The sequence below is a fragment of the Vanellus vanellus genome (genome assembly GCF_965231255.1).
Source record: "Vanellus vanellus genome assembly, chromosome: 2".
Lineage (NCBI taxonomy): Eukaryota > Metazoa > Chordata > Aves > Charadriiformes > Charadriidae > Vanellus > Vanellus vanellus.
In genome coordinates, this window is record NC_138906.1 from 138,487,859 (window position 1) to 138,501,556 (window position 13,698).

Below are 13,698 nucleotides of genomic sequence, written 5' to 3' on the forward strand. Positions count from 1 at the left end.
TCTGGGGGTTGCTAACCTCGGGGAAAAGGTTGAATTGATTCAAGATACAGTATGCAGCTGTATGAAAATGCATAGTTCATACGTATACATTCATTTACAAAGATCAAAGGAAGGTTCTTTGCTATGTAGTTTAATCACCATCTGCTTTCAACAAACATGCAACCTGACAAAGCTCCAGGAGAGCAGTTAAACGCACAGCTTGTGAGTTAATGGTAGCTGAATGGCATTTCCCAAATAAACAATTAGCTTTTCTTCTTGCTTTTTTGAGATAATTTTAAATAGCTTTTTATTCAAAGACTGTTGTTTCTGTAAAAATGTGTAACAGATTTGGGGATTTTGAGAGATTCCAATTCAACGGTGGTCTGAGTATTGACGCACCCTGCTAAGGTTTATTAACAAGTATAAGCCCTGTAAGACAAACAAGCAAACCAACAGAAACCTGTTTTTGACTATGGTCTGAGAGCTAGATTTAGATTAAAACAGGATACTTTTAAAATGCTGAAATTCTAGTTCAGTAGTGAGTAGTGCTTTTTTGCTTTTTTTTTGGCAATAGCTGAGCTAGCATTTTGAAAATCCTATGAGTTTGCTCACTTTTACTTTTATTTCAATTAACCCTTTGGAACCTAGCTGCTTCCCATGAGGAATGTCTGTTGTCCTGAGCATCCCTGAATGTACAACTGTAATGCACCAGGCAGGATGGGTTTAAAGACAAGGAGAAAACCTTGGTTTAAATGATCTATTCCAATCTTGTTTTCCATTTGTGCTTTTTCTGAAGAAAAACTGCTTTCTCACTTGTGATACTTATTAGAACAGTGGTTTGCTACTAAATGGAACTTTAACAAAGATCACTGCTTTTTACTAATCAAGATGTTCTATAACTATTTAATTCAGCAATGAATTGACTTTGTTGATGATACTTCACCTTCATGTTTCTTCATGTTCTTAATTTTTACTTCATAAAAGTGCTTAATACACTTACTAGATGACTTAGACTCTTCCTTGCAATTTTTATTCTATCATATATATGAAAATTGCACAAATGCATTTTTGCAACTAGAAAAAATATAATAATCAGATAATCGGGATTCTCAAGGAGTCAAGTAAATTTATCAAAGCATTTTTTGCAATCTAAGTGAAGAAACATTGCCTGTAGCTAGTGAACTGATCATTCACTGGGAAATGAAAAGCAGAAAATATTTTTTCCCTATAAACAATGAATATTAAAAATGCAAGAGGATGAGATTTGCTCATTCTAAACCCCAGTGACCAGAAACAAACTATTCATTACCTGAATTACTTGAGAAAAAAAAAAATCCTTTTTGATTTTTAGGAAAAGCTACTCTGTCCAAAGCTGGGTTAGTGCATTAACAAAATCAGGAGCTAGTGCTCTGCAAATTAGTAATTCAGTAGTCTTTCTTTCAAGTTTCAAGTCCAAGCACATACTTCTTAGTATTTTAACTCTGTTATTTTCATAGACTTTTAGGCATTAATATACACATTGCTCATTTCACAAATTTTTTAATTTAAGAAGAAGATCTAAAATGTTTGGAGCGTCTGGAGTTGTACTGGGAATGACTCCCCGCATATCTGAAGTCTAATGGAAGTGCTCTTGGTTGAGCAGGCAGAATCAACTCAGATGCAGACACAACACTTTTAACACTTTTTTTCATATAAAGCAACAGCAAAATTCTTAGAGGAATTTTGGAGAGCCCAAGTCTGTCTATTTTTGGTATAACACTAAAACATTCTCGGTGGTAACAGACTGCAGAGGCATTTTAATGAGTTATGGTCAAGGTCCCCTGAATTCTGGAGTTCTCCCCAGATGCCGGTGCTACAAGGAGACAGTGAGTTTAACAAAGGTCTGCATAGTGACATTTTGTTGTTCTGTGGGTTTTTTTATCTTAAGAAAAAGCATTGCTTCTAATAAGAAAGTTTTCTGCTACAGGCAAGTCACTGGCAGTGTGGAATTACCTTATCTAAATCTGCTGTGCTGGTACACAGATTGCCCCCAGAGGGCAGAATCAAATCAGATTGCAAAGGGGTACATCTACATCCAGAAGTCTTCTCTTTTAAGCTTTCCTTCAAATGTACATAAAAATACAGAAACTAGTCAGGCAACAGAGCTGTTATTTGTGCTGCCTGACAGACTGCCACCTTGGAGTAGGCTGTTACTGCTCTTGCTCCTCAGCCAAACACAGAGTTTTCAGAGACACCCTGTGCTTAGTGCAAAGGCTTTCAGCTTAAGTTTTTTCACAATTGCAAGACTTCAGCAGCGTTGTGCAGCACTCATCTCTGTGGCAGGATGTGTAGGTAACATTAATTTATGCTTTCTCTTCAGCACAGGTATGCTGCTCACCAACATTAAGCATGTAGCTTGCCTGCTACTGACAGTGCGCTTGCCACGCTCCAGGGACTCCCATTAGTCCCTGAAAGGACAGAACAGCTTTACAGTGTGCTGAAATAACCATATCCTGCACATCTTTTGTAGGCAAAACTGAAGCTTGATTAAAAATGACAAGATGATACATTTGCAACTCAAGGTGAGACTGTGCTCATGCTGTTGGAGCAGCGGTTAGCTTTTACTTTTACCTATGGATGTAGAAATGAAAAAGCAGAATGTCTGAAAGTCTCTTAAAAGGAACGGGGGGCTCTGGGAGGTCATTGGCAAACCAGGGATTTCACACCGTGGTGTCAAGGACTTTAGAGCTGTGTGTGGTCTGTGCACACACATGCTCATCAGCCTGGGAGAGGGGAACCCAGGAAGGACTCGCCCTGGGAAGGAAATGAGAGCATCGCTGTCTCGCTCGCTCTCTCCCCTCTTTACTGCTGTGTGCTTTGTTTTTCAGGTATTGTAGACTCCCACTTTTCTAGATGTGATCTGGAATAAAGAGTTTGGACAAAGTAAAAAAGGTCTTTATTTTTCAATATACTCCACAAGATTTGAAGGGATTGTGTGCTGTGGTAGAGTAGCTGTTCTATGTTTAAGGTGTTGAAACTGGCATCTAAAAATTCTTAAGCTAAGCTACATTGAATAGTATTAGGGCTGTAAGTTTAACACCAAAACCAGAGGGAAGATGAGTTCTTCATTAGCTCGTTCAGGAACAAAATTGTCTTTAGGACACCAGTTCCCAATATTAGAGGGGATGAAGGCAGGAAAAAAATGGAAATACCACTGTCAACCTAAAGTGGGGCTGCAAGTGTAAGAGTCTGGAGAACTACTGTTTAAAGCAGGAAAATACAAACTTCTGTACAACTGCTGGTGGTGTCTCGTACTTGCATGAGTTCGGCCCCTCCAGAGATGAGGGGCTTCTGTATACAGCACTGCATTAGCATACTGAAAAACTTATCTCTTTGGTAATTAAGTTAAACTGATTTGAACTTTTCTGTGAGCTCTTTTCATTTTAACCCGGCTATTAAATAGTTTTATATGCCTTTAAACTAGATTAGGCTAATTTTTTTAAGACCCATATAAATTAAACTAATGCAGCTTTTGCATATAAGCAAATCCAACGTCTAGAACTTTGTCTCCTGCTTATTCATACTCCATTTTAAACCATGCTGTCCATTAATGTATTGAATTTACCAAATAGTAAATCATTTCAGAAGCTATAATATTTCTCAGTGTACCATTAAAAACATCTCTGACCTAAATAGATTTTTTGCTGCATTTTATGGAACTTGCATTTATGGAATGTTTTTATAAAAGCATCTCAGTTTCATGCTTAATTTCTAGTTAAAACTAGATCATCAAACCCCTTATTGTTTTGTACATCAAAAATACATGGCCCAACAAGTGAAAAAATACATAAAGTGCAATGAAGAGCAAATTAAAGCTCAGTAACTTTACACTGAGTGAAAGAGGAAATGCTCTGGTCCTAAAAATAGTAATTCAGAAAAAATGTTTTTAAAAAAGAACTTAGATTTACTCTATATTCTCTAAAACAATATTTGACAGGAAACAAAGAAAGAAAATAGATGTGGGCAGACGTTTCCCTTTTGTGAGTGAAGCGAGACAAAAAGATGCATGGATCTAAATACTGCGGTCTTATGCAAGCAGAGCATATTGGAAATCCCATATTCATAAAAACTGGGCAATTAGGCTTTTGTTTGCCTACAGCTGCTTAACTTGTGCTAAATTCACCCCCTTCTATGATGGAAATACTTTTCTTATATGAAATAATACATGAGTAGTAGATGACAAGAAAACATAATTGCCTTTTTTTCCACAGAGTTTAAAAAAACGTAGTGCAATTGATGCTGACAGTTATCTTCCTTCAGTTACCTTACGAGCCTTTACCTTTTCCCTGGCATTCCCATTGCTATCACATTGATGCTGTAATAAAAAGAGGCTGAAAAGCTGCACTAGCAAAGCAGCTGAGGATCTTTCCTATTTGCTACCACGTCCCAATAAGAAGTATACCCTGGTTTTCTGTGGCCCAGAGATCTCATATATCACCTCTCCCCACCCCCCAATAAACCTTGCCAGGCCCGAGACTACCCTGAATAACATCAGACTGGCTCCAGGACGCCCCTGGGGTCAGGGGAGGAAGGTCCAGTACAGTTCCTTTTCACGTCCCTTAACTCCTCCAATATCTATCTGCTCAGCAAAACTGTAGCACAGTTAAGATGTAGTCTTAAGACTCATTGCAGGTAGGATTACTGATCCAAATCCTCTTTTTTCCCCTATAGACTCCATTTCATATCAAAATCAATGCTGTTTTAATGGTATTCTAGTAGTGCTAAGCAACCAGCCGTTAGTGGAGCCCTCTTGAGCTAGCTGCTGTTGGAGCACGTGCAACTCCAGGCCCTTACTGAGACTCCAGCCAAGACAAGGTGAGATAAAGGCAGTATTATCACGTCTGCCACACGAAGAGCAGAGGCACAAACCCAGCAAGCCATATACTGATTTAGCCTTCAGGCATTTAGAATCATAGAATCATAGAATCAGTGAGGTTGGAAGGGACCTTTAAGATCATCAAGTCCAACCATTAACCTACCCTGATAAAAACACCACCACTCCTAAACCATGTCCCTAAGCACCTCATCTACCCTTTTCTTAAACACCTCCAGGGATGGTGAATCCACCACCTCTCTGGGCAGCCTATTCCAATGTTTAATAACCCTTTCAGTGAAAAAATGCTTCCTAATATCCAATCTAAACCTGCCCTGACATAACTTGAACCCATTTCCTCTTGTCCTATCACTTGTCGCCAGGGAGAAGAGGTCAGCTCCCATCTCTCTAAAACTTCCTTTCAGGTAGTTGTAGAGGGTGATAAGGTCTCCCCTCAGCCTCCTCTTCTCCAGGCTAAACAACCCCAGATCCCTTAGTCGTTCCTCATAAGGTTTGTCCTCCAGACCCTTATACAGACCTACACTTTTAGGAGTGGTTCAAGCCAGCATAACCCAGGATATTTCTCTCTAGGAATGTCTCTGCCAGGGGGGCAGGAACAGTGCTTTGGACAGCAGCGCAAGCTTATACCAACTTAACCTGCTGTGGAACTCCAGCGTTCGGTGAAATGTAGAAAGCTAAATCTAAAATATTCCCAAAACCTCATGACTAACAAAGATATTGTCTGGTTCCTTGCAAATGCAGGGGTGGCTGGTGCTGTCTTAGAAATGCCACTGGGAAGTTATGCCTACTTTATAAAAGTCTGCTAATAAAAGACTTGCTTAGGAAGCGGAAGAGTTGGGAAACAGTTGGGAAGAGCCTCCTTCACCTGGGGATCAAACTCACATTGGCCTGGTTTTAGGGCTCTTTGCTGCGTTCTAGCAAGTCTTGGGAAAAGGACTTAGTTAAGGTTACGGGGCTCTGTGAAAGCCCAGATGGGAGCATGCTCCCACCGGCCAGTCCCAGAGCTGCAGCATGGCTCTGGAAGAAGGGAAACCACCACTTCTGATTTCTGCTCTGACAATACTGTAATTTATTCAGTGACCATCTGTAACACAGAAGTTCTCCAACAGTTTTATTTTAATCTCTGAAAGAAAGAATATTCTTCAAAAGAGCATTCTGTACTGTAGGTCATGACCGAATGCAGATAACCACCTCCCTCAAGCTGGACACAACAAGTGGAGCACTTGCTCCAGCTGGCAGCACACAGGCTATGATGGTGACTCCCTTCACAACAGCTTGGCTCTCCTGGATCCTGTTCTGAGAAACCTCCTCCTGTAGGATGGATTACAGCCTGAATACCATGTGCTTAACAGCTCTTAAATTTGTCAGGAGGTGACACACCCAAAGTACTGCTCCTTTGGTATCACTAGAAACGGAGCCAACATCCCCCGACAGCCCTACAAATGTGCATAGGTATGTATCCATCCCTCCTGCAAAGCTTAACGGCAAAATTCGCTTCTCAAGCACTCAGAAAAAGAGATTCACAATTTCACACTCCCAATTACAGTGGAAATAGTGACACAGAGGAAAACCCAGTGATTTCAATTCTACAATTGTGTGAGCAGTCCTGGTCAATGCACTTATTCACAGGAGTAATTGCAACTCTCCTGAGAAAACCTGTAATGCTTTGAGGGCTCAGCTAGCTACAATGCTATCTGCATTTTGCTCTTAATTGTGTAACAAGACTTTTTATCAGGCTTGTAATTACAAAAAAAAAAAAAAAAAAAAAAGACCAAACCAAAAAACTCCTGTAATTGACTGGTTAAGACGAGTTTCCTCCTATTAGCATCCAATCCTGAGCAATTTTATTTCAGGTCTAACCTGACTGACTCAAGCCTCCTTCAACTAATGTCTCTAAATTTGGCCCTTTGCTAGAAGTCAGTCAAACAGGGAAACAACCAAACAGCCTTCTGTTCAACAGATTATTTCTGTCTTTCAGTGAATTCTGGACTCTGAGCATAAGACAAAAACAGTAAGAGAGACAGGAAAATGATGTCTATGTCATTATTTAACAACCAAAAAAGAAGGTGTAAGATAGCAAGATATACCATATTTGGCAACCTGTATTCTATTGACCCCATGGTACAGATGGAGAGAAGAAATAGGTGAGCAGAGCTTTTAGTTTGATTGTTCAAACCCTTTTCATAACTGAACAATGAACCCTCAACATCATCTCTTCCTGTATAACCTTCTGCTTGCATGAACTCTCCACATAAATTGAAGCAGATTATGTTGTATGATCTCACTCAGACTGCAAAGTATGATGAAGAAATCTCTCAATTTTAAAAGTTATTTTCAAAAGAATACAATTTCAAGCCAAGTATTGGTAATTTAGGAATGTCTTCACAATCAGAATACAAACAAATAAAACCCAATAATAAAATGCAAGAGACAAACAAATACTGAACACCAAAGTTGGCTTTTTCATGATATCATGGGAAATTTCAGACTAAACTGTCTTTGTAACCAAGGGCAATGTATTTTTTTTCTTTCAGTAATCAAGATTTTGTATAGCTTTCTGAACGTGCTTTAGGTTACTTCCACCATGTAAAACAACATACCACTATTCTACGTGATTTACAATTCCCCTCTCCTTTTGGTTCTTAGGAAATCCCAAATCCTGTTTCATAATGTAGAATGAAATGGTTATAAAATGATACCAACATTATCATTTCAGAGAGGTAATAAGATCCCAGTGCTATAAAAGTCAATTTTAAAAGAGTGCACATTTTGCAGTGATGTACAAACACACATCACTTGTTTCCATTATTTAGCCCTTTGTAAGTATTGCACCTTGTTAATAAGGCTACTGTCTATCTTCTTTAAACACTAAAAATTACACATAGACAACATCACTTGTGGCTTAAAAGCACAGTATTCCTAAAGTTTTTAAGTCAACTTATTTATTTCCTTGCATACTCAGAGCTCCTATGCCTCCAGTTGCCTGGAGGAGTGTTGAGCATACAGGGAATATAGATACAACTATGTAAATTTATATAACGTGACCTGCTTGTCATGCCTTCTTTTTTTTTTCCTGCTGTGCTCAAATAAGCTCCTTTGAGCTTGATGGCAAATGGAGACCTTTTACCAACCTAAACAATGCTTTCACATGCTGAAATTCACAGTTAAACTTGTCTTCTTTCTCACTTTCCCTTTGCAATGCAAAAAATAATTATAAAAAAAAATAATTCTAAATTTGACTGGTCTTCTAAATACAAGAACAAATTGTATAAAATCAGAAAAAGATTGATTGTCTTACAAAGTGCATATTTCAAACAAAGCTGTAAGAGTATCTGCTCGTGCCAAGGCCTGATTTGAGAAGAGCATAAAAACGTGTGCCTAACTTCAGAAACATGGATAGTCTCATCAACAAACTCCGCAAGTGAAGTTAAGCACATACTTGGGTGCTGTGATGAATCTGAGCCTACATTTTATCGTTGGAATGCAGCCTCTATGCAGCCAGACCTGCTAAATTATAGATTAACCTACTGCACCCCTTCCCTGACAGATTTGTTGATATCACTGTAAGAATTAATTACTACAGTTAAATACTGATACTAAAAGTTCTGATGACAGGTGCTATTTACATTTTTAGGTCCCAATATTGAAGATTCTGATTTTTATTCACTTCAGTATAAATATTTGGGAATTTGCAGAATGGAGTCCCTTGGACACAGGAAAAAGAGTTGGTAAGAAAAATTATTACACACCAAAAATAATTTCTTTGCATACAAATAAAGAAAAAATTGAGAATTTGCATATGTATTTCTTCAAAACAGTAGTTAATGTGGTTCAATAAAACCTTGGGTTTACTGAAGCTGATACCTTTGCACATATGAAAAAAAAACTGTGGTGGCACATTTTCTTTTAATTTCAAGTAGAATTAGCGCTTTGCAAAGTGGAGTACTCAACACCTCCACGATATCATGCTAACATATTATGATTTTGCTTGCTGAAGTAGTCTGGTAAGAAATAATCCAATTAGAGACAAACTATGCTTTGACCAAGCAACTAAATAAACAAGAAGCCTTTATATTTACAGTAGATCCTGAAAAGATTTATACAAATGTATAGGTTTAGATTGTAAGTAGGCTAATGTATAGGTTTAGATTGTAAGTAGGCTATGGTTCAAGCTCATTTTCTATATTTTTATAACATCTTTTTTTCTATTTGGAATTTCATAAGCTATAGCATTAAGTTAGATCATATTCACTAATTAGTGCTTCCTTCTAATTCAAGTAGTGACATATTGGTCTTTAAATTTTGGCCAGAATAGGAAAAAAAAAGCAATTTCTTAGCCATCTTCCATTCAAATAAACCTACATCCTGTCTTTACAGCCCCTCTTATGCTCCCTGAGGAAATTTGTATTGACTATCTTTTTTCTTTTTTTTCTGTCTTCCCAAGGCAGTTTTTTACAAACATTTTAGTAACTTTTGTTTATCTGACCATTATACATCATATACTAATTACTGCAGGGTATATCATACTAAGAACTCCAAAGTCAAACCTGAAATTTTTCAGAGGATTGGCAAACGGTAAACGCTAACATTCAAACATTTTAAAATGTTCGAGTCCATCTTTACCATTGAATTACATCAAGAATTTGGATTTAATCTCGAAACCCTACCTCGTTAATATAATATTGTGTATACACCCAAGTAATAGGAAAGCTGAAACAGCATTTCTACTGCTAAATTAACTTCCCTCCAGGGTATATTAGAGATCTCACATTCAGATTCAAACACGGAAGGAAAAAAATTCTTGGTGTTAAGACATGTTAAAGAAAACCAGAACACTGTCTTGTTACTAAATTTATCCGTTCCCTTACATTTCATCAGCTAAATGGCCAAATGAATTCTTGCTGTGAGCATGAGCAAGCACAGGAGCAAACCAGATTTTATTTTGCTTGGTGCCATCAGAAACAGACTAATTTCTGTTTTCAAGGTCTTTCTGGATTGCTAAAAAGATGGTCTGTGTGAAGCACGAAGAACATGGATTAGTGTTTTTCATATTGAGTAATAAACTCAAAAAGTTGCAAGTGGAAGATACACCTCTTCTTCAATCTTGCATTTGGATAGAAGCGAGAGTATGGTCAACGGGAAAGCACTGCAGTCTAAGATGGAAAACCCAGCTCAAGTGGGCACTGTAAGTGCCACATCAACTAGAGGTGTACACTGCCTTTTTTGCAATCTTGAAGCTTTTGAAGCTCCACATAGATGCAGACAAGGGCAGCTTACATCTAGCAGACACAGATGTATTTAGACCCTCAGCTTGATTAATTTTTGCTTATGACTTACTTTCTAGCTATTTTGCTAAAGGTGCCATAAAACTCTCCTGAAGTTATACCAGAACAAAATCTACGCTATGACGCTTTGCAACAGCTCACCAGAAAAAACCTGACAAGTGCAGATTAAATCTGCACAGGTCTCCATTCCAGTGCTACCATCTTACAGGAAGATTGAATGAAGTGTAAATATGAGACCAAGACGAGACTTTGCAAACACTTCCGTATAAAAATTCTACGAAAAGGCGCAGCGCAACTTTCTCCAACAGATGACTGAAGTCTGAACCAAAAGAAACAAGCCTCACTGGCAACCTCCAATGTCTCTGCAGGTGGCTAGCAAGCTTCTGATTTCACATCCTGTTTCTGAGATGGCATTTCAACATATTTACAGGCAGGGGAAGAAAGAAATCGCTTTGTACTGCCACAGTTACAGTGATTGTCCTGAATTCTCAGCAGGGCCACTCTAGCTGGTCCCAGAACACAGCAAGAAATAGAAAACCAACCCGACTCACTGGATCAGAATGAATGAAAAAATGAAAGTCAGTGACAAGGACATCTGGGATATCGCATGGAGCTGGAATCCCTTCTTACATGCACGTTCTACAAGAACTTCTGGCTAAAGCTTTGCCTCCTATTGTGTCGCCTACCTAGTCGTTACCTTAAAAAATGAAGGGGAGAAGGAATGAAGAAAGTGATTTCGGTGATAGTGAACAGGTGCAAGGAATCTGTAGATCATTAGATGGTGAGCGTTCACACCAGCCTAATGATTTGGAAAAAGAAATTCACCTGATAAGGCATTCTGCCTAGCGTATTCACACAAGCATATCTGTAGGTCTGGCTTACACGACACCACATACCTGCTCGGTGACTACTGGTATTGGTTAAAAGTAAGTGTAAACCTGCAAATAGGAATGGACAAGTTTTTGCTCACTTTGCATCTTGTGTATCCTGTTACATACGTGCAAGGCACTAGAGAATCAGGCACATCGTTTTGGGTGGAAAGTGTTGTATGACTTAGATGATCCGAGTTTGTTAACATCCAACAGCTTCATACAGGAGAAGCTGGAGCACAGCCACATTTTTTAAATTGCCATTAAAATTTCCCACTTCTAAAATTATCTCCTTTTCCACATCTTTTGGGGAATGGGAAGTGGGAAATAGCTTTGTTATAGCAAGAAAAATATTTGGGACCTATACAGTTCATTTCCACTCTGATACTGATGTTGGCAATTTCTGTTACCAGCATCAATAACACTAAGTGGTTAAACACAATAAAATAGAACCTTTTGGTTTTGTATCTCAAGAAGAAGTTCTGGCTCTTGACATAAACGAACCCACATCCAAATCCCTGTAGCACACAGAGACAACGTGATGTGTTCAGGCCATTCTTTCTGACTTCGCCGGGAGGTCACAGACAACGACCTACCTCCCACAGAGAAACCAAAACCAGGGGAAATGGAGTGCACTGATGAGGATAAGTGACCAAAGCATTCAGGCTAGCTCTTCCTTGGGAAAACACAGAAATCTGACTCTTTTGGAGAGGCTGGTGCAGAAGTGTGAGATGAATCAGATGTCAAGGAGGACAGCGATGCAGCTTAAAGCAACACTGAAGCAAGAGACTGAAAAATGGAAGAGGTTATTCCAGATTACGCTGGGTACTGCCAGCACCAGAAAGGCTTTGCTGACGCTCCTGCTCTTGCTGGGTGTGTCGGGAGGGCGAAGGGAATCTTGGCGGGCGCCGAAGTGCTCGTGCGACATGAAGTAATCCGAGTTCAAAGCACGAAGCAACTGGTGAACGCTTCATGCAGGTCCAGACGGCCAAGCCATCTCCCTGTCGCTGGCCACGGTAACTCGAGGAGTGCCTACTTTTGAATCAAAATGCCACAGCCGTAAGATGCAAAACTGATTTAATATAAACTGCTGATTAAAGGTTGTGTAAAAATACTGGTAATTTAGCTTTGTCCTGGCAGGATTTATCAAGCGTCTTCTGTCCTCTGTTTTGTTAACGCCAACTTTCTATCCCGTTTTGATGATTCGTGGCTTTTGTGCCTATATGAAATCCGTATCAAATTTGTACCAGAGGGCAATCTGGTCTGGCAATGAAACCATTCTTCTGTGCAGAAATTTATAAAGAATAATCTTATTACAATAATTCGTAAAGTGCCCTCAGGAAAGGTGCTCACAATGCCATGACATTATAGAAACAATATACAATCTGATACATTATTTAAAAAAAAAGTCCTCCAAAGCCACAAAGGGAAAATATAAAAGGAAGGGAACAACAAATATGTAGGCAAATACTGTCAGTCTAACAATAGTCAAATTAATTATGGAACGCTTTATAATTAGTCTTGGAGTGCTTGTAAAAATGAGGGGGCAAATTGGCAGGAGTATCTTGGAAAAGACCCAAATTTTCTAAGTTCTACCAAAGTAAATACATCATCAGCAAGCTCAGTGTTTGAAGAGGAAATGAGTATGAATTACTATGAGGTATTTTACTAAGGAAATTGAAAAAATACAACATCCAAAGAAAACCCAGGACCCACATTTTACTAAGAGGAAAGATAACAAAGCAGTGGCTTTGTATATCCACTGACCTTTAGTGTCTTGTTTTATATGTATAAAGAAAACAATCTTTCTCCTTGTCTCTCTGTTGATCCCAGATTTTATATATATTAAAACTATATATATAAAAAATATATATAGTTTTATAAATACTCATACACACATAGATGTATATATATATTTCAGGGTCTTACTAGATTTCGGAGCCTATTTTCTTTTTTCTTTTTTAAATGACTTAGGAACACAATTGGGCAAAAAATCAAGTAATTGCGTGCACGCAAGCGTATCTTGCCACTTGTGCATGTAAATTACACAATTTGTAAACAACTGCAGAAATAGCACGCTCAATTTAGGCATCTGATTGCCCAATTAACTCGTTCAAAGAAAATCAGATGATAACCTTCGGTAGCTCCTATTAAGAATTTTACTCCTCAGTACTATTTTACCGAATTCATAGTGGATATTTGAAACAACTGCATTGTCAGTTTGTGCTTTTACATAGGCATAAGCAGCGACGCACGCTCAATAAAGCTATCAAGTGAACTTTGGACCAGATTTTAGAAAGCTGTTTGAATACTTACAGTCCCCTTATTTCAGGGAGAATAAGCCAGCTTAGACAAAAAAAAAAAAAAAAAAAAAAGAAGAAAAAGATCTGGTCTAATTTCAAATGGTATAAAAAAAATATCCAGGTATTTGTGGGCCTCCCTGCCTCTATTAATAGGCAAAGTTTTGCATCTGTGTCTTTAATTTTTTTAAGGTGCCTTGTTTTCTTTAACAGGCAAGTATTGTTTAATCATATACATTCATATCCTAGTAAATCCTTACTTTATTTTTGCACTGAAATAATCATTAATTAATGGCAATTTGATACAGGTTGAGACAGAACACCAGCTTGCCACATTCTGGTGTATACTTTCTGATGGCCAGAGAAACTAAAGTACCCAAATCTATCCAGGT